General features: G+C 40.2%; 1 protein-coding gene across 2 annotated transcripts in view; it reads right to left on the bottom strand.

Annotated features, from left to right (window-relative positions):
- The window catches only part of GRM4 (glutamate metabotropic receptor 4), a 453403-nt gene extending 430626 nt beyond the window's left edge, over positions 1-22777 (bottom strand). For both annotated transcript variants that reach the window (XM_089514714.1, XM_089514715.1), the window contains exon 1: positions 22367-22777. The gene's annotated coding sequence lies outside the window, so the exon portion shown is untranslated. The remainder of the gene's footprint in view (positions 1-22366) is intronic.
- Between the last annotated feature and the right edge of the window lie 352 nt (positions 22778-23129).

Raw genomic sequence — 23129 nt, 5'->3', positions numbered from 1 at the left:
CCATCGGCCCCAGCTAGCACAGTAGTGATGGGAACTGTAGTCCACAGTATCCAGAGGCACTCAAACTCCTCACTCCTGACCTGTTGTATCTATTAAGCACTGGAGTATGGAATCTGCAATCGCAAAGTACAAGGAGCCATCTCATTGAAATTAGGATTACAATCCTAATACACCTATTAGCCATTCAGTGTGACTGATCAGACATTGGAAAACCACTTTGGGTTTGTAGTCCCAAGCATGGAAAGATGTTTCTTGAGTCTGCTCTGGTAGGCTGTGCAAATTGTGTAGGCCTGACCAGGATGACTATATTACCTGCTTTACAGAGAATTGTTCTCTATGGGAAGGTATCCTCTGTTGAAAGGTTTGCCCAGTCCAAGAGCCATAGGAAGGGAAAACAGCAAAGTCTTGAAGTTGCCTATCAGCAATGAACCCTGGGCAGCACACTGAGTTGCATAGGTACCTCAGTCACGCGCTTCCTCATTTCCACGAGACGTATTGCATTCCTATTTAAAGTGTACAAATTATTTCTAAAAGTGTATCTAATTGTATGGATTAGCACACACATACACATTTCCGTAACAAGTAAGTGGCCACATTAGATCTGATGTGAAATAATGTAAAATCTTAGTGCAAAAAAATCTCAGCTAGGATTATTTTTACTGAAAGCCTGCCCAAAGGCCTACTGAAATCTCATTGAGTCAAAGTACACCATGGGGCTGCTTTATGTCATGTGCTGCTTTGAATATTTGCCTTCCAAATATTACTAATAAGTACTTGAAAAGGAGTCTGGGGTAGTGGAAATATCAAAGGCAAACTAATCTCCCTTTGAGAGCTTATTCTTTAAAAGGAAGGTAATTATTGCCCTACATGGGAACACCCAGCCCGAAAGAAATTAAGAGCTCAGCTTTTGCAATGGATCAAGGCTCATGGTGCACTGCCCCATCTTCCCTGACTCCCATCCCACTGAGAAATGGATCTCATCTGCCTTTGCCATGTCCCTGGTCAAACAGAAGTTTAAGAGTTAAATGCTGAACCAAACCCATCTACTCTGCCCATTCCTTGAGAGCACTGTATGTGCCAGAGATGGCACTCCACTACTGGGCACAACAGTAGGTGAATGGCATTTGGCAGTTGGGAGTGAGCAATGATGATACTCTCGAAGTAGGAGAGCTGGAAACATCAGCTTATGGTTTTTAAGTCATCTCATTAAATACTCAGAAAAAACAGCCCCCTGGATGCAGTTTCTGTTCCCTCCAGCGTAGCATTTGGTGGTGGTTTTTGCAGACAGTGCAGTAAACAGTTCATTGGAAAGTGCATGCAAAATGTTGACAGGCTTTAAATGAAGATCTAGGATCTGTGACACAGTCTCTCTCTCTCTCTCTCTCTCTCTCTCTCTCTCTGCTCAAGAGGGAGAGTACATTTGCATGAACATAGTGCAATCTCTTACATGGGGAAGCTGGCGCTGCTGAGCTCACATTTGTAAACTGCATTGTGCTGCAAACTGGATTATCCTTTGGCATTTGCATCTTCCCTGTGAAACAATGCTAGGGAGGGGTGCAGACAAGGAGATGGGTTTTTTTTTTTTCAATAAAAGAGGAGTCTGGTGTGTTGCATCTCAAACAGGTTCCGAGTAAAATGCAAAACAAAGTCACACTAGAATGTGTTGTTAAACTCAGAGCATATATTTATTATCTGAGGTTCCAAACTGTAAAGGAGGGTGGATTAAAAAGAGAAAGGGGAAACACATGGAACATGTACATGGGTATGCTGGGTACACTGCAATTAGCCATATTTTATTTAAAAGCCAAAGGGCTTATAAGAAGAAACATAACCCTATTGCTACCAGCAGCCATTCCAACAAGCTGTAGCGGAGACAGATGGAATGAGAAGTGGGGCCATTCCCCCAGCCTGTCCAATGGAAAATCACTCATTCCTCCCCTTTCCTTCCTAACCCTGTTCCTTTATATGTCATGTCTTTTTTAAATTGCAAACATACAGACTGGGTTTCTCTTCTATTGATTACATCTAAGCTGCTCCAGGAGCCTTTTGAGCTGAAGAGTGGAATGAAAATACTATAAATATATAAATAACCACAATCAAAGTCAAAAGCAACACAATGTCCTTAATTTCATTCTCCTATATGGGATGAATGGGTTTGATCTCTCTTCTTTGGAGGTCTTTGATCCTTTTCTATTGATGGATTCATGTTGTTGTTGAATGCCTTCAAGTCATTTTGATTTATGGTGACCCTAAGGTGAACCTATCACAGTTTTTATTGGCAAGATTTGTTCAGAGTGGGTTTGCCTTTTGCCTTCTTCTGAGGCTGAGAGAGTGTGACTTGTCCCAATTCACCCAGTGGGTTTCCATGGCCAAGCAGGGTTTGAACCCTGAGTCATGGTCCAACACTGAAACCAGTGCACAATTCTGGCTTTCTATGGATTCATGCAATAGTTTATTTATGACTGGAAATTACCAGCAGGAGTTGTTGTTACTGAGTGGGAGTTTTTTTGGTATGTTTTTCAAATTGATTTTAATTATATTTACAATCTGATTATATTTTATATTTTGTATGTCTTAATGATGTGAAATTTTATCTGCACTTGCTTCAGCTTTTTTCTCTGAGATCAAGGGCTGAGGAAAAGGTAGACTATAAATAAATGAAATAATAATAACAACAGTAATAGAACAAAGAAAGGAAAATTGGTGTGAAAGTGCTGGTACATTATGTTTACACTAAAGAAAAACAACTGTTAATTTCATTTTAGTTGAAACGGAGATATTTATTACACTTAAACTGATCCTAATTCAGTTACACTACTACAATAAAACCTTTCTAAAATGATGGCTACAAAAAATAATAATCCAGAGTTGTACTCATTCCACCATCTCAGTTTTCAACTTGGGAGAAAAGAATAGAGCTGCATGAATTTTTGAAAATGCCAGTTCTTACTTATCCACCAATGGAAGTGAGGTTAAAAATAAAAATAAAGAAAAACATTATTGGGTGGCATGGTGGCAATAAAAGAGGCAGAAGCATTCCAGCACTTCAACCACCAAAGATAGATATCAACCCAACAACAACAAAATGTCAATCCAAGTTCCCAACAATACCAAAAGCAACTCTGACAATACTGAAAGAACAACCAGCACCCCCAAACATAGGGATCCAAACCCCCTAACCTGTTGTTGTTGTTGTTGTTGTTGTTTCCAGCCTATCTTTTTCCTACTTTGGGACTCAAAGTGGATCATTTAGAGTTAGGTTTGCACAATGAAACACCATGTCCATTCTTGGATCCCACATGTAGGGTATTGTGAACAATACAAGGGTGGCAAAGAAAAGGTATGTATTTTTGCTTCATTATGGCAAAAACCATCCCATGGGAACATAGTTCTGTCCTACCTTTAAAATTTATTCTGCTTATTTGTTCTTCTTGAGCAGAGCACATGTCTTCACAAGTTCTGGTTCATTTTCACTCTAACTGTATCAGGAGTTCTGTTATGTGGGAATTCAAATCAACCTCTCCTTATCTGTATGCAAAGGGATCTTGTACCACCTTTGAGACTGAGAGAAAGAAAAAAGTTGGTAGCATAAGCTTTCATAGACTTGAATCTACTTCACAAGTATGAAAGCTTATACTGCAAACTTCTTTCTTTCTGTTAGTCTCAAAGGTGTGACAAGATCCCTTTGCATACTGATCCATAGCTATGTCTTTGAACTCTATTTCTTTATCTGGTGGTTTATAAGGGAGAAGCAAAAGGAAAGGTCATTCAGTCCTGGAACAGGCATACTGGCAAAGATCTGGAACACGGCTGTGAGTTGTAGAGCTCTTACAACCAGTTTTCCATAGTTAAGTGCAGGTATAATGTCATGAGACTAAATACTCTAAAGGCACCAGATCCTGACTGATCTTGGAAACTAAACAGGGTTAGCCCTCAGTATTACTTGGATGGGGGACCTCAACAAATACCAGGTGCTGTGACCTTTCAGAGGAAGTGGCAAAACTACCTCTAAGAAAACCATTTGAAATTCATGGGATCACCATAAATTGAAGGGCAAGTTGAAACACACAAAATGCCCTCTGGCTAAAGCTATATGTCATTCTCTAGGACAGTGCTACTCATAATGGTGGTCCATCAACCAGTCCGCCAGGGACGTAGCCAGGATTTTGGGAAGGGAGGGGTCCAGACTAAGTGCCACCATTATAATGGGGCCTGGGTGTGGCGGCGCGGCAGCACGCACCATTCATTTTATCTAACGGAATGGGGAGTCCGGACCCCAAGACCCCCCCCCCCCCACGTCCCTGAGTCCGCGTTAACAAACCATTGGCTGATAATCCCTGGTGAGATTCTGGGAAAGAAAGAAAGAAACAGTTGTAGTTGACTGGCCAAAATATGGTCCAGCTCCCTGGCACACTGGGTGAACAGACATGCCAGTTTCCCACATCAGATAGCATAAGAATCACTATTCTAGGATATCTTTCTTTATGACACCAACTGTGTGTTTGATTGCAAAGATGGGAATTTAGAAAGGCACTATCTAGACATGGGGTTGCTTCTTATGAAGTTCTGCTAGATAATTCCTCTCCAGTTAGAATACTAAAGAGTTATATAGATTTTTGCCCCTGGCAAGCTCAAAATATGTAAGGTATGCATTTCTTTACTAAGCCCTTTGTTCTTATGTGCTACTTCTTGCTGCTGTAGGAATAGCCTGGAAGATAAGAATAGATTATGGACAGGTATATAGTCATTCACATGTATTGTTAGATGCATTTGTTCTGCATCATTGTTTTGTAGTCATAGCAAGGTATAAATGCCTTGTTCTCATGCTTGTATGTTTTACTCTGGAAACAAACATTCTTTATTCTTTGAATAAAGAAACTGTAGAATGGTGGTTAATAAAAATCCCAGTTGGAGTTTTGAGACATGTAATAAAGCAGCCTTTATTTCAAATGCTCTCCAGTTTTTGTTTTTTATATTTTTCTTTGTACCAGCCCATTATATGTGTTTTGCCATATCAAAAATATAGGTATTAAATAAACATATTCTTGTTCATAGCTGCTGGTTTGGTTTTGGATCATGGGAGATATCAGAGGATTTGTTGGGATTGTAGAAGATTTTGTGATATAAAAAGGCTTAAACATAACAGAATACTTACAGGTGAGTTAAAAGGGGGTTAAGATATTGCAGAAAGAACTGCAAAGCCACCATGAAATAATACCTTTTTGAGAACTAACTAAATATGCACAAAATTGTGGGGAAGCATTCAAAATCTTCATATCTTCAACTGGCAAAGTGTTATAAAAAGCAGCTGAGGTGGAGAGAGGGGCTTATTTGATGTCAAAATCATGAAATTGAATTATCAGAATCTTAATACAGAATGGAGGAAAAGTCACAGATTCAAATGGATTAGACTCTGCTAGGTCTCCCACAAATAAACAAGTTACTGTTGGGACTATGGAACACCACCATAGGATTACTGTTCAAAACATTATTATTATTATTATTATTATTATTATTATTATTATTATCCCGCCTCTCCCTATGGATCAAAGCGAGTAGTGTTGAGTGTTGAGCCCAAACCCACGTCCTAGTGCAACCCCAGTTAAGTCACACTGATTTTGGAGGAGCTAATGATCCTCATTGGCCCAACTGTCACAACAATGAGAAGATCTTTTTTCAAGGTGCTCATAAAGTAACAAAACCATGGCAGACTCAATTTCAAGACAGGATTCTGAATTGCTGGAATTGTCTATTCAGTTCAAAGGCCATTGTTCTATGGATTTCAGCAGCATGTCGGGGAAGCAGGGAGAGCATTCATCAAATATTTTAAAAGCTCAAAAAAAAAGGTGACGAATGGTTAAAAGAAATACTGGAAAATGTTGAGTTTAGCTAAATATTAATTAAAACACCCTACTGGCAATATCAAGCAAGTGGCAAAGTAAATTGCAGATTGTCCTTTTGGGAAAGTAGTGTGAAGAAAAGATTATGTTCTGTTCTCCACATTAAATAACTGTGACAATTGACAAAATTCAACCAGCTGTTAATTCGCCAGGTCAGAGATTTAGAAAGAGATGCAGTTTGAGGAACTTTTCTTTCTTTTTTCCCCTGAAGAGATGAGAAGAATTGAGGGAAATATAGGAAAGAGGCTTGCCTTTAGAGTGGGGAACATGATGCACCTCTACAAATCCCTCCAAGGGCTTCCATCTGCCATTGCACCACTAAACTAGTTGGTGTACTACTGGCAATTCTCTGTCCAAGCCTATGATTTCCTTTGAACTAAAGGTATATGGGGAGTGCATACCTTATACTAGAAAATCGTGCTCCTGGAACACTGGGGATTTACAAGCTAATTTCTGGTTTTTGTGGGTTTTTGGGGCTATGTGGCCATGTTGTAGAAGAGTTTCTTCCTGATGTTTCGCCAGCATCTGTAGCTGGCATCTTCAGAGAATTTCTCTGAAAATGCCAGCCACAGATGCTGGCGAAACGTCAGGAAGAAACTCTTCAGAACATGGCCACATAGCCCAAAAAAATCACAAAAAACTATGGATGCTGGCTATGAACTCCTTCAACTTCACATAATTTCTGTTTGTTGAATTAGTTGGAAAATATCTGTATCTAATATATACAACTCTTCAGCAATGCTTCTGTAAGAGTTTAAGAAATCAGTTTTTGAGATAAGTACAGTAACTCAGTTTCTTTCCAGTCCACTCTACGAAGAGCCTTGAGAAATGTGGTGTCACCCATCTCTAATAATGAAAGAAACTGAGATGTTCAGTTCACCACTCAAGCATTATAAAAAGTGTTCCATTCAGTGTTAGTGATGACCATAAGCTGTGTGGGACCTTGGAATAATTTTTATGAAGTAGCATCAGAGCTTATTTGTGTCCAGGAATTATTCTTATACATGGAAAAGCATGATAGGACTCCTTACCAAGAACAATTACATTTATCCAGTTTCAATGAGGCTTGGAGGTGGGTGGGGATGGAATCTGAAGATGAAGACTGAAAATCAAGATTTGAATAAAGAAAACGGCGGCTCACCATTGGTTTCATTAAAAGTCCCACTGCCAGCATTTATTTTATCTTTATCTGATCCTGTGCACCAAATCTTGCCAATCTTCATCATGGCAATTTATTTAGCAGAGCCCATTGAGTAAACTTCATGCAATAAAGAACAACAAATCACCGCACTTGACAACTGAGCATCTTGAATGATGATTTTGATAACTGTGAGGGGGAAGGAAAGACTATGTTGGTAAATTTTTAAAATTACCAAAATGATATTGTACCAGATGTCTTTCTCTAAACAATTGGTTTTGAAGACTGAGTTTTTAAGTAAACATATTGAGCCCCATTGGGCCAAATGATGAGTCATGAAGAAACCAAACACTGTTCAATGAATTTTCAATATATATATTGAAAATATATATAGGGGATGCCATTTTTTATTTAACAAAAAGAAGAAACTCTTGCAAATATTTGTCTTCTTAAAACATAGTAAAATAACAACAAATGGACATTATTATATTTTAAAAAATGAAAATATTTTGATTATTTCCCCTATACTCAGCAAATAAATCACCAGAATTAAAAGGTTAGTTCAGTTCTACCAAAAATAATGGTCCCTTGACTGGTCCCATTCACTGAGCCAGTCTCTGACAAGAACCCAGATCAGAAAGGCACAATTTTACTTAATGGGCACAGTTTTAGTGTCTGTCCCTGACATATTGGGAAAAGGCAATTGCCAGTCCCCCACATGAGTTAGCCTGACAAACCCTGATTAACATAATATATTTTTGCAGAACGAACTAAGTCTGCCTCCCCACCCCAGTCGTCCATGAGGAAAGTAAAGGTAGTCCAAGCAAGCTAGTAATCAGGTGCCAATGTGATACTGGCTTTAGAATCATAGAATCATAGAATCGTAGAGTTGGAAGAGACCGCAAGGGCCATCCAGTCCAACCCCCTGCCATGCAGGAAATCCAAATCAAAGCATCCCTGACAGATGTCCATCCAGCCTCTATTTAAAGACCTCTAAGGAAGGTGACTCCACTCCACTCTGAGGGAGTTTGTTCCACTGTCGAGCAGTCTTTACTGTCAGGAAGTTTTTTGTTTTGAGGATAAAAGGCACATTACAGCTTGATCTGACGGGATGCAATGAAATCAGGGGAAATGAGAGCACAGTATTAGAATTTATATCCATTCCTAGGGCAGAGATGCAATTCAGTTTGGCACTGATTTCATCAGGAAATGCATTGTTCACCCAAACTATTATGTACACTTTACCTATCATCAGGGTAAAGTTTGTTCACATGATCCAATCCCTTTTTAGATAAGCTAAGTGCTTTTTGCCAACATTTTGGAAGTCTTCAGTAATCTGGTTCATTCAAACTGTAGTCCTGAACCAATAAAATCCAATATTACTTGCTCAGTAAGAACAAATGTCATGGTCCTATGGTTATCTGGAACTATTTTTCTAAAATAATTCATCATCCATCCTGTTGATTATACTATAGCCACTACGCTTACAAAGATTTATCTGAAGGAAGTAATCATTAGCCAATCTGCACATTAGCTTTGATTGCTATTCTTTCTGTAAGTCCAACTGAGTGATAGGAAGCTTGCTCAGTAGTAGCCTAAAGTAGAAAATATGCAACAGTGTTGTAAATTTGCTTAACTTGTTTATTTATTTGAAGCATTTCTGCATCGCTTCCTAACCCACAAGGGCTCCCAAGGCAATGAACAAATAAAAACCAATTAAAACAATACAAAGATCAAAAACATTTTAAAACACATTAAAGTACTCTTTAAAAACTCCAAAAAGCAGTATAAAAACAATCCTAGAATCCAGTTTTAAAACAGTTAAAACAACCATTCTAAACACAGAATGCCATGTGGAATAGCACTGTTTCGGCTGTTTGTCAGAGGCTTAAAAGAGATGGGGGCAACCTAATTTCCTTGGGTAGGAGGTTCCACAGTTGAGACCAACCTAACTTCATGAGGTGTTGGGACGCTCAACAAGGCAACACAATGTCTCTCAAGGGAGGTTATCTGCATATGCAATGTATATACAAAACTATTTGGTTGTTTAACCTAGTTGTTCTCAGATTAAAAAATACAAAATAAAATTCTAATGGCTCTTGGCCCCTATCAGTGTAAGAGTATGCAAGTAGAGCTGTTCTGAGTTCTTACCTCAAAAAATCTCCCTGTCTGCTAATCTCTGCTGATTAGGATACTGTACTAAAGTTGTTCTTCAATTGCTTAGTATTTTTAGGGCAATTATATATCTCTGAAGTGCTTACAAATGTTGGCATGAGAAAGGAGCCTATTCAAAGTGTGCTATTTTATCATTCCACCCATGAAAGAACAGATTTGTATAACAAATTTCTATCCCATGGGAGCATTTTTGTATCTTAAATTCAGTAAGGCTCCACTAAATGTTCTAAGATAAACATCTTCAGTGCATTAAGGGGTCTTAAAATGTTCCCTGAAAGGCCTCCAATGTCTTATCCACATCTGTTTCTTGGCAACTACTTCAGCTTCATCTTTCATTTTGTTTTCTTTTAACCCCCCCCCCCCCATGTTTTCTCTTCCTCATCATCCAGAAATCAGCCAGTTTAGGGTCATATTATTGTGATATGATCACAGTACCAAATAGCTTTTCTGAACTCGCACTGTGACATCTCTGAAAGCAAACAAAGCCAATTCAGAGTCATAAGAGTGTTTCTTGTATCATGTTGTTGTTCTTGTTCTTGTTGTATGCCTTCAAGTCATTTCTGACTTATGGTGACCCTAAGGTGAACCTATCATGGGGTTTTCTTGACAAGTTTTGTTCACAGAAGGCTTTTGCCATTGATTTCCCCTGAGGCTGAGAGTGTGTGACTTGTCCAAGGTCACCCAGTGGGTTTCATAGCTGAGCTAGGAATCAAACCCTGGTCTCCAGAGTTGTAGACCAACATTACACCACACTGGCTGTCTTATTTGGAATTTTCTTATTGGCTTCGTTGGTTATCCTTTCATTTAATTGTGTGTGTCTGTTGTGATTATTACATTAAACAGAGTTGTTTTACTTGAACCTGTTTATGTGATTAAAACAACCATTTGCAGTTATTGTAGTTAGCCTTGGGTTATGTCTCTAATTGGGAGTGTCTGTTATCTTAAGTCCACTTTAGTTAAAGTTTTCATCCAAACCTCTTGATGGTTACTGGGATTCTTAAATACATGAGGCAATAAAAGCACTCATACCAACCAACTCATTTATCACTGGCAAAAATTATGTATAGTTACCACAGCATTTTGGTGTGGTATGCTCTGTTATCTGGCATGTAGCCATTAACTATGAAAGTTAGATTTATTTATTTTTGTACAGACTTGTCACCTCTCTTCAGTTGTACAGCAGGTAGCCCATAGTACATACAGGCTAGGGATTCATCCCCTACCCAGAGTGGCTAACTAGAGATAACACTGATCTCTTGTACTGCTGATCCACTGATCTAGGTCTTGAAAAACCTGGATTCAACCAACTCATATTTCACTGAAACAGAATATGTATCTGTTAGGATTTGTCTTTAACTGACCAAATGATAAAGCATGCTATTTGCAGTGTTGAGTATGTCAGTACTAAATCTCAGGTCTTCCTTACATAAGACCCACAGAGTTGAAGAGAGAACAGAAGGCATTCTAGTTGCAAACTTTGCTACAGGGAAGAGCCAGCCAATAGTAACACACACACTATTAGCATTTGCTTGGAACTAGAAATTCACATATCTACATATTCACAAATCCATATTACTGAATGTCCCTCCACATTTTTAAAATCTGTGCAGATAGAAAGCCACCATGTCAGAAAGAATGTTAGAACCTAGAAGAACTTAGGAAGAAAGCTTAATTAAAACTTAGGAAAAATATTAATTAGTTAGAACCTAGAAAGAAAATTAGTTTTAAGTTAGAACTCAAAACTTAGTAAGATTGCTAGAATTCTGAAATGTGGTTATCTCTGAGATGTTGTGAAAGCCACACTGGTCCCCTTCTGCTTCAGCCTGAGTAGGATGGGATCCCATAAAGGCACGTAGATAAGCTGCCACCATACACTGATTCTAACCCCCTTTCCTAGCCATTCAAGTGGAAAGTTACTGGAGAGAACTGCACTTTTCACCTCTGACCCTGCAGAAAAAAAGGAGTCCAAGCAGGCATGTGAAGAGTGTGGAAGAGAGAAGTACTTTAAGGGAAATCTTTATTCTAATTAAGAAATCTATGGCCCCATACAGACAGGCCAAAATAAAGCTGCTTTGGGTCACTTTGGAGGTATGCTGTTTCAAAGATGCATGCATACTAAGAGTCTGGAAGCTGCACCAAAGCTGTGCTCTAGTCCTTAGGACTGGATCCTGGCTTTGACGCGGCTTCTGGATGCTTAGGATGCATGCATCATTTAAGCAGCATACCTCCAAAGTGACCTGAAGCAGCTTTATTTTGGCCAGTCTGTATGGGTCCTGAATTAAAAAAAGATATCTTTTTTCATGAAGGGCACCTTACCCTCAGGCATGTTTAGGAGTTACAAGTTACAGAATAGTCTAGATCATATTCAGCCAAGATCACAAAATAAAAATAAGCCTTGATGTAGCTAAACTAAACATTCCCTAGCTACTTATGACTACAGATGGGATTTGGAGTCCTTGATGTTCATGGAGAGAGCTAGGAGTCTGAACGTTTTTGTCCAGTCTCAACCGGCTTCCCAAGTCTCCCTTTGTTCTTCTCACTGCCTCATGGTCACCTGAGGCTTTTTATCACTTTTCCTTGGAAACACCTCAAACTGATACCGAACTGACCATTAAATTAGACAGTTGCTTCTCATGACTCCTTCATGATGTTGACTCCAATACAGTGGGTCCCCAATATTCTTGGTATCCACTCGGTTTGATTCCAGGACCCCATGAATATCAAAATCCATGGATGCTCAAGTCCCATTATATAATAGCATAGTAAAATGAAGTCCCTTATATAAAATGGCAAAATCAAGCTTCCCTTTTGGATATTTTTTAAAAAAATTTAAAGCCATGGATGGTTGACTCTGTAAATACAGAATCTGTGCATATGTAAATGCAACTTAACAATATCATAACATTAACCCTTTGTTTACCTAGAGGGAGGATAATCCCCAGCTGTGTTGCCCAAATAATGGGAGGGCCCATTATCACAGGCGTGTTTTCTGTTGTGGGGCACAGTATTCACTTATGTGAGTGCCTACTCTCTGCTATGCAGACATACAGCTCATTACCTTGCTATCCTTTTCTGAGAACTAGGGCTAATTCTGTGTGTTCGGCATGTGTTTCCTGATGTGTTTCTTCATTTTCTCAGACGGATATAGAAAGAGCCAGGATTTTCAAAAACAATTTGTGATTGTGACATTTCATGGGGAGGAAGGAAGCTCAGTGGAAAAGTACATGTTTAGAATGCAAAAGGTCCCAGATTCAATCCTTGCCATCTCTAGTTTAAAAAGAAATGATCAAGATGTAAATGGTCCCTGTCTAAAAGGACCCCAGAGAGTAACTGACAATCAAAGAGGCAATACTGAACTAAACAGGCAAAAGACTCTGACTTGATTCAAAGGAGCACCCTTCTTCAGCTGAAAGGAGAAGGGAAAGTCCACTACACATACACCAGTCCTTAAGTATGCCTGAAGTTGCTCTTTGACCACTAGCTAATGTAGTCAATCCAGATTAAAATTTACCACAACTGAGGAAAAACTGAACCATAAAACCAGTGCCTATGGAGTAAATAGCGATGTAACAGCAGCAGACCAAGCACTTGGGAAATTACGCTGAAGAAGAATGAATATAATGACATGTTGAAGCCATCTGTAACTCACCAGTGATGAGATGATGCTCTGAAATTCAGAGCATCACCCCACCCCTGTTTTAGATAGCTTCAGCATGTCATTACATTAATTCTCCTTAAAAGTAATTTCCAAGATTTTGTCTTAAAAGAAACTTTCCCATATGCTGGAGTTTAAAAAAAGAATAAGCTCAAGTTTACATAGCATGTTACAAATGTAAAAATACTGCTTGGTGATCTCTCTTCTACTCCCCATCATTTATAATTTCCCAGCTCACTGCCTCCAACCTATTGGCAGGGCAAAGGTACATCGATATGTATCAGTTTTTTTAAAAAAAAATGAAATATTCCCTGTCCCGGAAGCAGGAACATATGCCAAAGATTATTTAAATAAAGAACTAAAGAGTGAAATGCCCTGGAACATGACTAAAGACACAGATGGGGAATGGTAAAGCAGCCTTTCCAGAGGCCACCATATATTCAGGCACTTGAACCTGATGTCTTAACCACTCTCTTCATAGCATTTACATGGTCATAAATGCCTTGTGAATAAAATGAAAGTGTGCCTTCCCCATAGGAGCCTAGTAGAAAAATTCAGCTAAGACACTAGTGAAGAATGAAACAAATCCAGTAAACTACTGTAGTTCTGTTGGCTTCAATAAAATTGTACTGTGTTACAATAGCATCTGTAGCATAAAATCAGGTATTATAAAATGTTTTGTCCTCATCGATTGTATCTGTTCCCTAAATATTTCCATATAATTTTCTTATTGACCCCATTGAATCAGTTCAGCCATAAAAAGCAAATCATATGGATTGCTGCTCTTCCAGAAAAAAATGAGCACCAAGGTATTAGCCATATTCAACCTGCAGCTTTTAATACTGGTGTTTATGTACTAGTCTGCACATTCTCTGGTGGGTTATTCAGGTGTCAGGTGAAGTTGTGGCATGTCTTTGACATGTTAATGGAATGATCTGAGAGTTATAGAGGGAGAAGAAATATTACACCACAGGGGCTACATTAACCATGTCACTTTTCAAAGCACACAGACCACACTATGCAACCACCACTCTTACAGAGAATCTCCTTGGTTTACAACCACAGTATCCACACACATGTGCCACAAAGCAAAGAGGATGCAGCCTTTGCACAGCTCATTGACTTGGTTTTCTTTAACCAAAGTACTGAAGAAGAATAGCTCTTTGGGCCCCATTAGAACTGAAGCAGAGGTACAGGAACAGAAATAGAGACAGACACAGACTGAGAGGGGGTGCTTGGGAGGGGGAAAAAGGATACAAAAATAATTCTAGGAGAGACAAGTTCAATTGATTAAAAAAATTAAACTACAGATGAGTCACTATGTTGCAAGTTTGTTTATTTATTCACGGTATTTATGTTTTGTTTTATGCTTCTCCAGAGACCAAGACATGAACCAATGGATTCAAATTGCAAGAAATAAATTCCATCCAAAGATTAGGAATAACTGCTTTACGGTAAGAAGTGTTTGAAAGTGGAATAGACTGCTGTGAGTGAGTGAGTGAGTGAGTGAGTGAGTGAGTGAGTGAGTGAGAGAGAGAGTGTGTGCGTGTGTCTTGGCTACATTTACTACAAGCTTAAGAGACAACATTATGGACTATTGAATGACAAGAGCTAAAGATAGCTAAAGTGCAGTCAGAAGAGGCAAGACATTCCTACAAAACAGTTTGATTGGTACACTTGTTAACATTTTATCAAACTTTATTTCAGATTATGAGACCTCATCCCATGCTACACAACACACTAGTTCTCTATCACTGATCCCACCAAAGTTACACAACTAAGCCCTAATATCAAGAGATCTGCAGATTCCCAAAATGCTAGGACACACACCTCCAGAACAGGAATGAAATGAAATAACCATGCTGACAACACCAGACCTCTTTAAAATCCTGATGAAGTAGGAAAGAATATTGCCCTGTTTTATACTTGAAAAAATGAAGGTACAAAAATGCTAGAATGGTATTGTGCAATTTATTTTTCAACTGCTGGATTGTGATCACACAAGCAGACCTACTGAGTCTGTCAGTAGAGGAAAACTGCATGTACCCCAAATGCATACATTGTGTACAATGAATGCACATGTATTTATGTTTTCCAATCTGCCTGGACCTGCCACAGGAATCTGCTTCATATTAGGCCTTCTGTGGTAGTAGCTTTGGCACAATATATAGCAGTGAATTTATTATTTCTGCAGTATATATCTCACATGTAAAGCAGCCCTGAGTCCATTATACCCCCCCCCCCCCAGCCTGTGCTTTTCTCATATCAAATGTAGAATAAAATTCTGGATACTGCAGTTTTCTTTCTGTGACCATAACCTGCATTGTCTCTGTCTCTTTCATTTTCCAACTAGGAAACAGGAGCTGTCAATGAAGTGATTAAAACCCATTAATCCTTAATCCTAAATAACCTGACTCCCCATGCCGATAGTTCAAATGGGCAGAGTTGCTTCCATTGTGTGGCAGTTATGAATTGTGCCAATGTCTGTTTTCCTCCTTTAAATCAATACTGTTCCCTCCACCTGCACTAATCCTTTGGAGAGGTAGGACAACATAATGGCAGCATAATATTCCAATTAGCTTACAGGGTGTATTTTTTTTCCTCACTTGCGAGATTATTACAGGGGACTTTGCTTTGGCAGTGACTTTTATTACAAAAACTGTGTTAAGTACAGCCGAACAAAATAGAAGGAGAGTTCGTTTGAAAGTTGCTTTAAAACCCTTTAATCTTCTGGCTATCGATGGATTTTTCATAGCAAGTTAACACCCCTAAATGTTTAAAAATGATTAGAGTCCAACCTTAATTCATCGATGGTGACATAAATTAGCATAGCCAATAGCATGGACTCTTATGTAATCATGACCCAATTAAAAGTCAGTTAACAGTGATCGCTACTGAATGTGGTTCTGTTAATGTCAGTCATCTCTCAGTTCTCCTACTGCTACTGCTATCTCGTTTGAAAGCTCAGAGCCCCAGGAGAAAGCTGGTTACCACTGATAAATCTGGCAATTAACAATCATTGACCTAGTTGAGCAGACTTTTAAAGGAAGTTATCAGTTCAGGGTCTCTTCAGCTGAAGCTGGGTGGTTAGGAAAGACTTTGGCTCAAAGCTCCAGAGCCCTGGAAGAAAAGAAAGGAGATACCTCTAGTGGTGCCATTGATCACAGCCTGGCTGTCTCTGGCTCACTCTACACAGCATTTTCTAGCCAGCCTTCTGCCACAGTTTTCCAAAAGCAAGTGAGTTTTCAAAACACAGAAAACAAGAAGCAATGAGAATTGGGCAACAGTTGATAGACAGATCACAGGATCCCACAATGCGACTGACAGGCAAAAAGGCAAGCGGAGTAGCGGGTTTGTACTGGCAGAGAGCATGTGCTAGTAAACAAACTGCATCCAGCGCATCTCAGTGTCAGAAGCAGAAGGGAGAAAGAAGGGGGAAAGTCAGTCTTTATTTTTGTTCTTGCTAAATGCAATGAAATCTTGAAATACATTTTTGATAGTCTCTTTCTAACTAGGGCAGCATAATTTCAAAACGCCAGTGATGCCTATGGTGCATGGAGCCACCAAGCAAAAATGGGCAGATCACTGAACAGAGTTTACATTTGTCTTAAATATATCTGTCTTGCATACCTAGTAAACCACCACCTGCAGCCAATGTTTGGAGTCTTTAGTGCTGGTAAATATGCAAAGTATTTTCACTGGAACAGGTCCTACTGTCCCCAAAGTAGTTACTTTCCAAACCATGATGATACATAAGGGTGTTGCACTATGGTGTGTAATGCATCTGTGTCTGTGTAAATTTATTCATTATAGAAAGATGATTTTCCAAATGCTGCAAAACAAAATTAGGCAAAAGGAGACTAAATAAGCAGAGCACCAAGGACTCTGTACAGGTGGCCAACAAAGATGATCCTGGTCAAAATGAGGATTGGTGGGGAAGCAGTGATTTAGAAAGACAGATGTTTATTTCTTATTTGACCATATTCTCCAGAAGTATCTGAATGGGGGTCTGAAACAACTCCTAAGCCAATCAGTGGAAAAGTTACTAAAGTGTTGCATCTTTCCAGGGCTTGGTGGCAAAGGGTTTGGGCTTCTGCCAGTGGGAGAAATACCAAAAAATTAGTCCCTGGCTGCTGTCCAGCACAACACAGACCAGAAGCCAGCCAAAGAATGCTATAAAGAAATTGTCTGTAAATATTGTCAGGATTTGAAAGGAACTTTAAAATGCTGAAACTATATTTAATAGGAAGCAGCTGAAATGCTGGTGTACATTACTCTTGGTACAATTGGTTTGTGCTGCAAATGCTTTCAGGACAAAATGACTTTGAAGAAACATTCTCCAAGCTAACTAGACTTTCCTGTGCTTTCTGTACAATGATGCTATTGCTGCTGTTCACTTCTGAATACAAGAATATGGGTCTATAATGGTCCATGGGCCAATAAAGAATCATAGAGGCAGAAGAAATCTCAAGATACTCTTGAGCAACCTCCTACTAGTGTAAGAAATCTGCTACTACAGCATCCCTGATAGGTGACCACCATCCCTGATTGGTTCTTAGACACTTCTAACAAAAGATAGTCTACCATTTTCAAAAACATGAATGAAGGAATGTGTTCCTCTTTGGAATAACCCATATCATGAGGCTGTTCTTCCAAGATGAGAGATGGGAATCTCCAGTTCTTTGGTTGTTTTAGAACAGTTCTACTCAAAGTGATGGTCCGTGGGCTAGTTTCCATGACACTATGCAAATATGATAATAATATGACATAAATATAGTACTAGTGCCCAAAAGGTTGCAGGGGAAATGCTATTCTGCCACATCAGATAGCTTGAGATGTACTACTGATGTTAGGCTACTGCTCCAATCATGCCTTACTATTGGCCATGCAGGAGAGGTTTCTGGGATTTGCTACTTAAAATATCTAAAGGCCACCTTTTCTTACCTAGGTTTTTCTATGGATTCCTAGGCTTGAGTTGGTTACCATTAGCACTGCAAATATCAGGTCTCCTTCCAGAGTTGGCAATCTGACAATTCTGAGCCATACATGTAGGAAATGATTACAGCCATAGGCTTTGTGGAGGAAGGTGTTATTGGAAGTTGGTGCAATGTTTTGATATATATCATTCAGCATGGAGGAATAAGCCTGCCCTTTGGGAAATCTAAACTGCAACGCTGTGTGAATATGAAACAGGAGGGACTTGCTATTCTGTTTTTCGTTTGGGGGGAAGAAGAAGATATTGTGATGTGTCATCCAGTCATTGCCTCTAAATCTATTATTTTTGGTAACTTAAACTGAAAGATCCATGTCCTATCCTCTGGAAGAACAGAAAATAAGTTAGTTCCATCATCTGTGTAACAACACTGCAAATATTTCAAAGTGATTAACGTATCACCTCTTAATCATGACAGCTGGAACTTCTCCTGGCCCAGTCCCCACAAAGTTGATGGAAACATCATTCATGCCTGATCAAATCACTGGTAGAATGAATCTCCTTCTCAAATCGTGTCAAAATCATAACTAAGAAGCTATTGTGAATACAAAACAGTTACAGATGGGTAACTCTTAGTCATGATTGTGACACTTTACTAGGCATGGGGAAAAGGTGATCCATTTTGCTGGTTGAACTGGGAGTGATTACTTGGTTAAGTATATTTAACTAACTCCCCTTTTATAGGATTCTGGCTCTTTTCTTTAAACTGATCATTCCTCCATCCTTCTATCTTTCTTCATGGGGCTTTATCTATGAAGAGCAAAATCCTATATGTGACAATATTTGCTAGTTAGGCATACTGTGAGATCAACTAATGGGTAAGGAAACTTTGAGAAGTGGTTTAATTATTCAAACGATAGATGCATTTTGTTAGTCCTAGAGGAAGAAAGGGGAAATTGCAGCTTTATCATATCTGTGAAGATATTTGGCAGGCAGAAGTCTTGAAAGAAGAGATCAAAGCTTTATACCATACTTCATCTACAGTATAGTAGTCCAGATGTGATAAAAACTGAGTCTTCTTCCTTTAAAATGCCAAGATTTTCTGCATGAAAGAACATTCAAATCATAGCTTTGAGAAGAGAAGACTGAGAGGTGACATGGCAGCCATCTTTAAATATCTGAAGAAAAGTCATGTAGTAGATGGGCTGAATCAGCGGATTCAAATTACATGAAAAGAAATTTCACCTAAAAATTAGGAACAGCTTCTTTACTTTAAGAACTGTTCAACAGTGGAATAGACTCTGGAGGATGAGGGTGGACTCTCCTTCACAGGTCTTTAAACAAAGACTGATTGGGCAGCATTCAGGAGTGCTTTAACTGTGTCTTCTTGCATGGAACAGGGCTGGATTAGATAACCTTTGCAGTCCCTTTCCTTCTATGATTCTAACATCTGGGCAGATCTGCATTCTATTGTTTGAACACAATGAGAAAACTGAATGATCAGTACAGAAGTGGACTGCATCTCCCATCATGCCTGGACACTAGCTATACAATCTGAAACTGATGGGACTTGAAGTCAGAAATATCGGGAGGCCACAGGTTCTCCATCTTAAAGAAGACATTTGGTGTTTTGCCCTTTCAGTTCATAAGAGGTGTAGATTATGGCACATGCAACTGAAGGTTGTTGTCTATGAACATACCTACAATATCTTATCATCCCTTTATCCACAGGTTATGTTTAAGAGAATCCCTTGTGCTATGAATCTTTCTGCTTGTTTCAGTGCTACCTTATAAAATCATCTTCAATCTAGGGCCAAAGGTGAGCCAACAACAACCGTGACTCATACTTGAGCCTCATAAGTGCTGATATAATCAAATTGGGGGTGGTAGTTTTCTGAGCGGAAGCTACTGCTGCCAGGTCTGGAATGGATATGACATAAACAAACAAGTGTGGAAGCTTCAGTTCAAAGGATGTTTGGATTTTATGTCCCATTAACTCTTTTTCTGCAGAAATCCCAGATCGGTTTTTACAAAAGCACTGTTCAGAGAGCTCTCCCAAAAGAAAATGCAGATCAGATTAAGAGCTACTACATTGCACAAGCAGAGGTCTGAGTCTTGCTTTCTGAGGTATGTTTCAAAAACAGCAGTCCTCTCTAAGGAAAAATGAAAGGGAGAGAAAGTGGACTGGCCATCTTGCCCTTTGTCTCAAAATCCCACCAAGCTGAGGTGCGTCTTTCCCTCACCAATTCACACTCGATTTACAAGAAGCCATTAGTCTGCCCTAATGTGGGCAGCAGTCATTTACTACCTGCAGTGGAAACACAAACCTTTGCTCCTTTGGTACTTACTGGTGAAGACAGAAGCAAGAAGTTAGTCCCTCCTTTCTTTCCACTGGCAGCTACTACTCCTTTTCCTCCTCCTCTAAAGAATTCTGAAGAGACCCTTATAGTGGTGCAAAATAATGGTCTCCTTGGAAGGTTTTCTAGCTCGGACAAAATCTACGGTTGGGCCTTTATCGGCCAAAATGCAAGGGAAATGTGCCGACCTTTGAAATCTCCAGGACCCTTCTTCAGGCTAGTTGATAAGTAAATTAGGAGAAGGGAAAAAAAGTCAACCTATCAAGTAACTGTCTGAGTAGCAGCTACCTTGGACAGCTCCATGCCCTTGGTATTCCTTTTTCTCACCTGTAACTTTGCCAAGGGTTAGTTTGCCCCCATCTTCTTCTGCATAAGGTATTAAAAATGCATCCCCAACTCAAAGGGAGAAAATAATCCCTGGCTGAACTAAATGGATGAGAGTTAAACAGATGATTTGGGTTTGGTGTTTGTTTGTTTGTTTGTTTGTTCATTTGTTTGTTTCCCCAGTCTCCAAAGCTATAACGCCAAAGGCCCATCACCTGGAGAAAGAAGGTTATAGTCAAGGCAGCAAAACCTCAGAACCTTAGTATTTCCAATTCCAAGGCAGCCCATAGTAAAAGGGGTGGAGAGAAGGAGTGAATTTGAGGAGAGATTAGTAGAACTCCAAAGGGAGAGCTATCCATAGATCTCAGGGGCTTGCAGAAGAAAACTATTAATGCAATTAACTGGGAAGAGAGAGCCAGAGAGGAACTGAAATAACTCACCCAGCATCTTATTCAGTCCAAACCGTCTGGAATAAGCATCACACACAGCACTAGATAACTCAGGTGTCATCTGGATCTTTCTTTCTTTCCTATCTCTCCATCACATCAGTCTCATCCCATTTGCTACACAAACTGCCAACAGCCTCACTCTCTGCTGTGCTGGCTTCATTTTATGTTTATTTCATTGAAATAATAATAATAATAAAATAATAATATAATAATCTCTGCTTCAGCCCAAACTGATTCAGGCTTCCTTCTGCTCCACACCATCAAAATTCTGGAGGGTTTTAAATCAAAAAGCAATTCAGCTTGTATACAGATCCTACCAAAATATGAATGAGAAGGCAAGGGTGCCTACCCATTTGATCCAGCCCCCTCCCAAGCTTTTTTTCTGAAGCTCTTCTTTCCCCTCCCCACTTGCCACTTCATTTCCACACACAAAGACTAGTTCCCAATGCCTTTGTTCACAATCGTTCAAACTGGACTTGCCACTTGATTTCCACCCACAAAGGCTTTTGAATTTGAATTGACATTCTCACATGCCAATGGCATATATAGGTCTGTCCCTGGCTTCCACACCATCAAATGCATCTGAGCAAGTTGATTTTAGTCTAGGAAAGCTCATGCTGCCAACTCTTTTCTTTCAGTTAGTCTCAAAGGTACTACAAAATCTCCCTCCATGGTATATAAGCCCTTCTTTAGCCACCAGGTTTGTCTCCAAGGTGCTATAAGATCTCCCTCGATGGTGTGAAAGTCCTACTATATTGGCCACAGGATTGGTCTGAAAAGGGCTACAAGATCTCGTCCATGGTGTGTAAGTCCTACTAGACTGGCCACAGGGTTGGTCTCCAAGGTGCCACAAGATCTTCCTCCATGGTATGTAAGTCCTACTATATTGGCCACAGGATTGGTCTCAAAGGTGCCACAAGATCCTTTTGCAGACCATATTGTGCAAGGTATAGAAGGACAGTTTCCCCTACCTCTCCTTCCTGGTTCAGCCCTGCAGACCTCAAGGATTCCTAGCTAATCCCCCCCCTCCTTGCTCATCCTTCCTCGCCCAGCCAGTTCTCTTGGGCACATTGAGCACTGCTGGGGGAGCATCCAAGCCCCTTCAGCCTGCAGCAAAGTTCCTCCTGACATGTGGCGAGTTCTTCCATCGGCATCCCAAGTCTCCGAAACCTGGGAGAAGAGCTCGCTCCGGAGGCAATCAAAGGCAGCGCTACACACCCCTCAGCGGAGCCCGATCTTGGAGGCAAAAAAGACTGGCATTACCAGTCCTGCAATGGAAGGCAATCTCAGGCTTCTCCAATGGGAAAGAATACAGGGACGCCAAGGAGTGGAGGGGGAAAGAGGAGGAAATGCATGCTCTGCCTAGGATCTCTCTCAAAAAAAAACATCACCACTAGCACCCACCACCCCGATGGAGAGCAATGAATGAACTCACCCTCTGAAAGCATCAGGCGAAGTTGCCACGAAATCCTCCACTGAACGGGTGGCTTTGGATGCTTGGTTTCAGAAAGGAAAGCAATCCAGGCTCCCCTACTCCCTGCAGACTTCCTTTTTTTTGTCTTGGAAAGCTGGCCAAATGGAGCTATTCCCAACACTGGCGCTGCTGAATTCCTTCAGGGATTCTGGGTTGTCTTTGGAAAAGAAGAAGAAGGAAGAAGAAGAGGAAGAGGAAGAAACCCCTCACTGTCCCTTTACCTTCCTGCCCAAATAACCAAGCGGATCGTCCAATTGCTTGTCTTGCTGTCTCTCCCTTCGCAGCCAGATCAAGAGAGGTGTAGGTCTTGCATAGTTTGGGAGGCAGTTCCTAGCAGGAAATCTTTTCCTCTCTTTTCCCTTCTTCCCTTCTTCCCTTTCCCTTCTTCCTTTTCTAAGAACAGCAGGGAGGCTTCCTAGGAGCCTTCCTCCTTCTCCTCCTCCTGGCTGGGATTCCCAAGGATGCTGATGCTGCTGCGGATCTCCTGCTTTCTCTCTTCCACCTCCTGAGAAATTGAGAGATAGTGGTGGACCCCACCAGGCTATCTAGAGGTTAGAGTCTCCCCCCTCCTTTCCCTCTCTCTCTCTCTCTTTACGCGTGCGCATACACACACACAGAATGAGAGAGAGAGAGAGAGAGACGCGACAAGGGCTGCTCCTTCCCAAGTGCCTTGGAAAAGACAGGTAAAGTGGTCCAGAGGAGCTGTCCACTCCAAGGTTCTGAA

The sequence above is a fragment of the Sceloporus occidentalis genome, unplaced genomic scaffold, assembly GCF_023333645.1.
Source record: "Sceloporus occidentalis isolate IW3139 unplaced genomic scaffold, rSceOcc1.0.p SCAF_3, whole genome shotgun sequence".
Classification (NCBI taxonomy): domain Eukaryota; kingdom Metazoa; phylum Chordata; class Lepidosauria; order Squamata; family Phrynosomatidae; genus Sceloporus; species Sceloporus occidentalis.
This window is presented reverse-complemented; position numbering and strand designations above follow the sequence as displayed.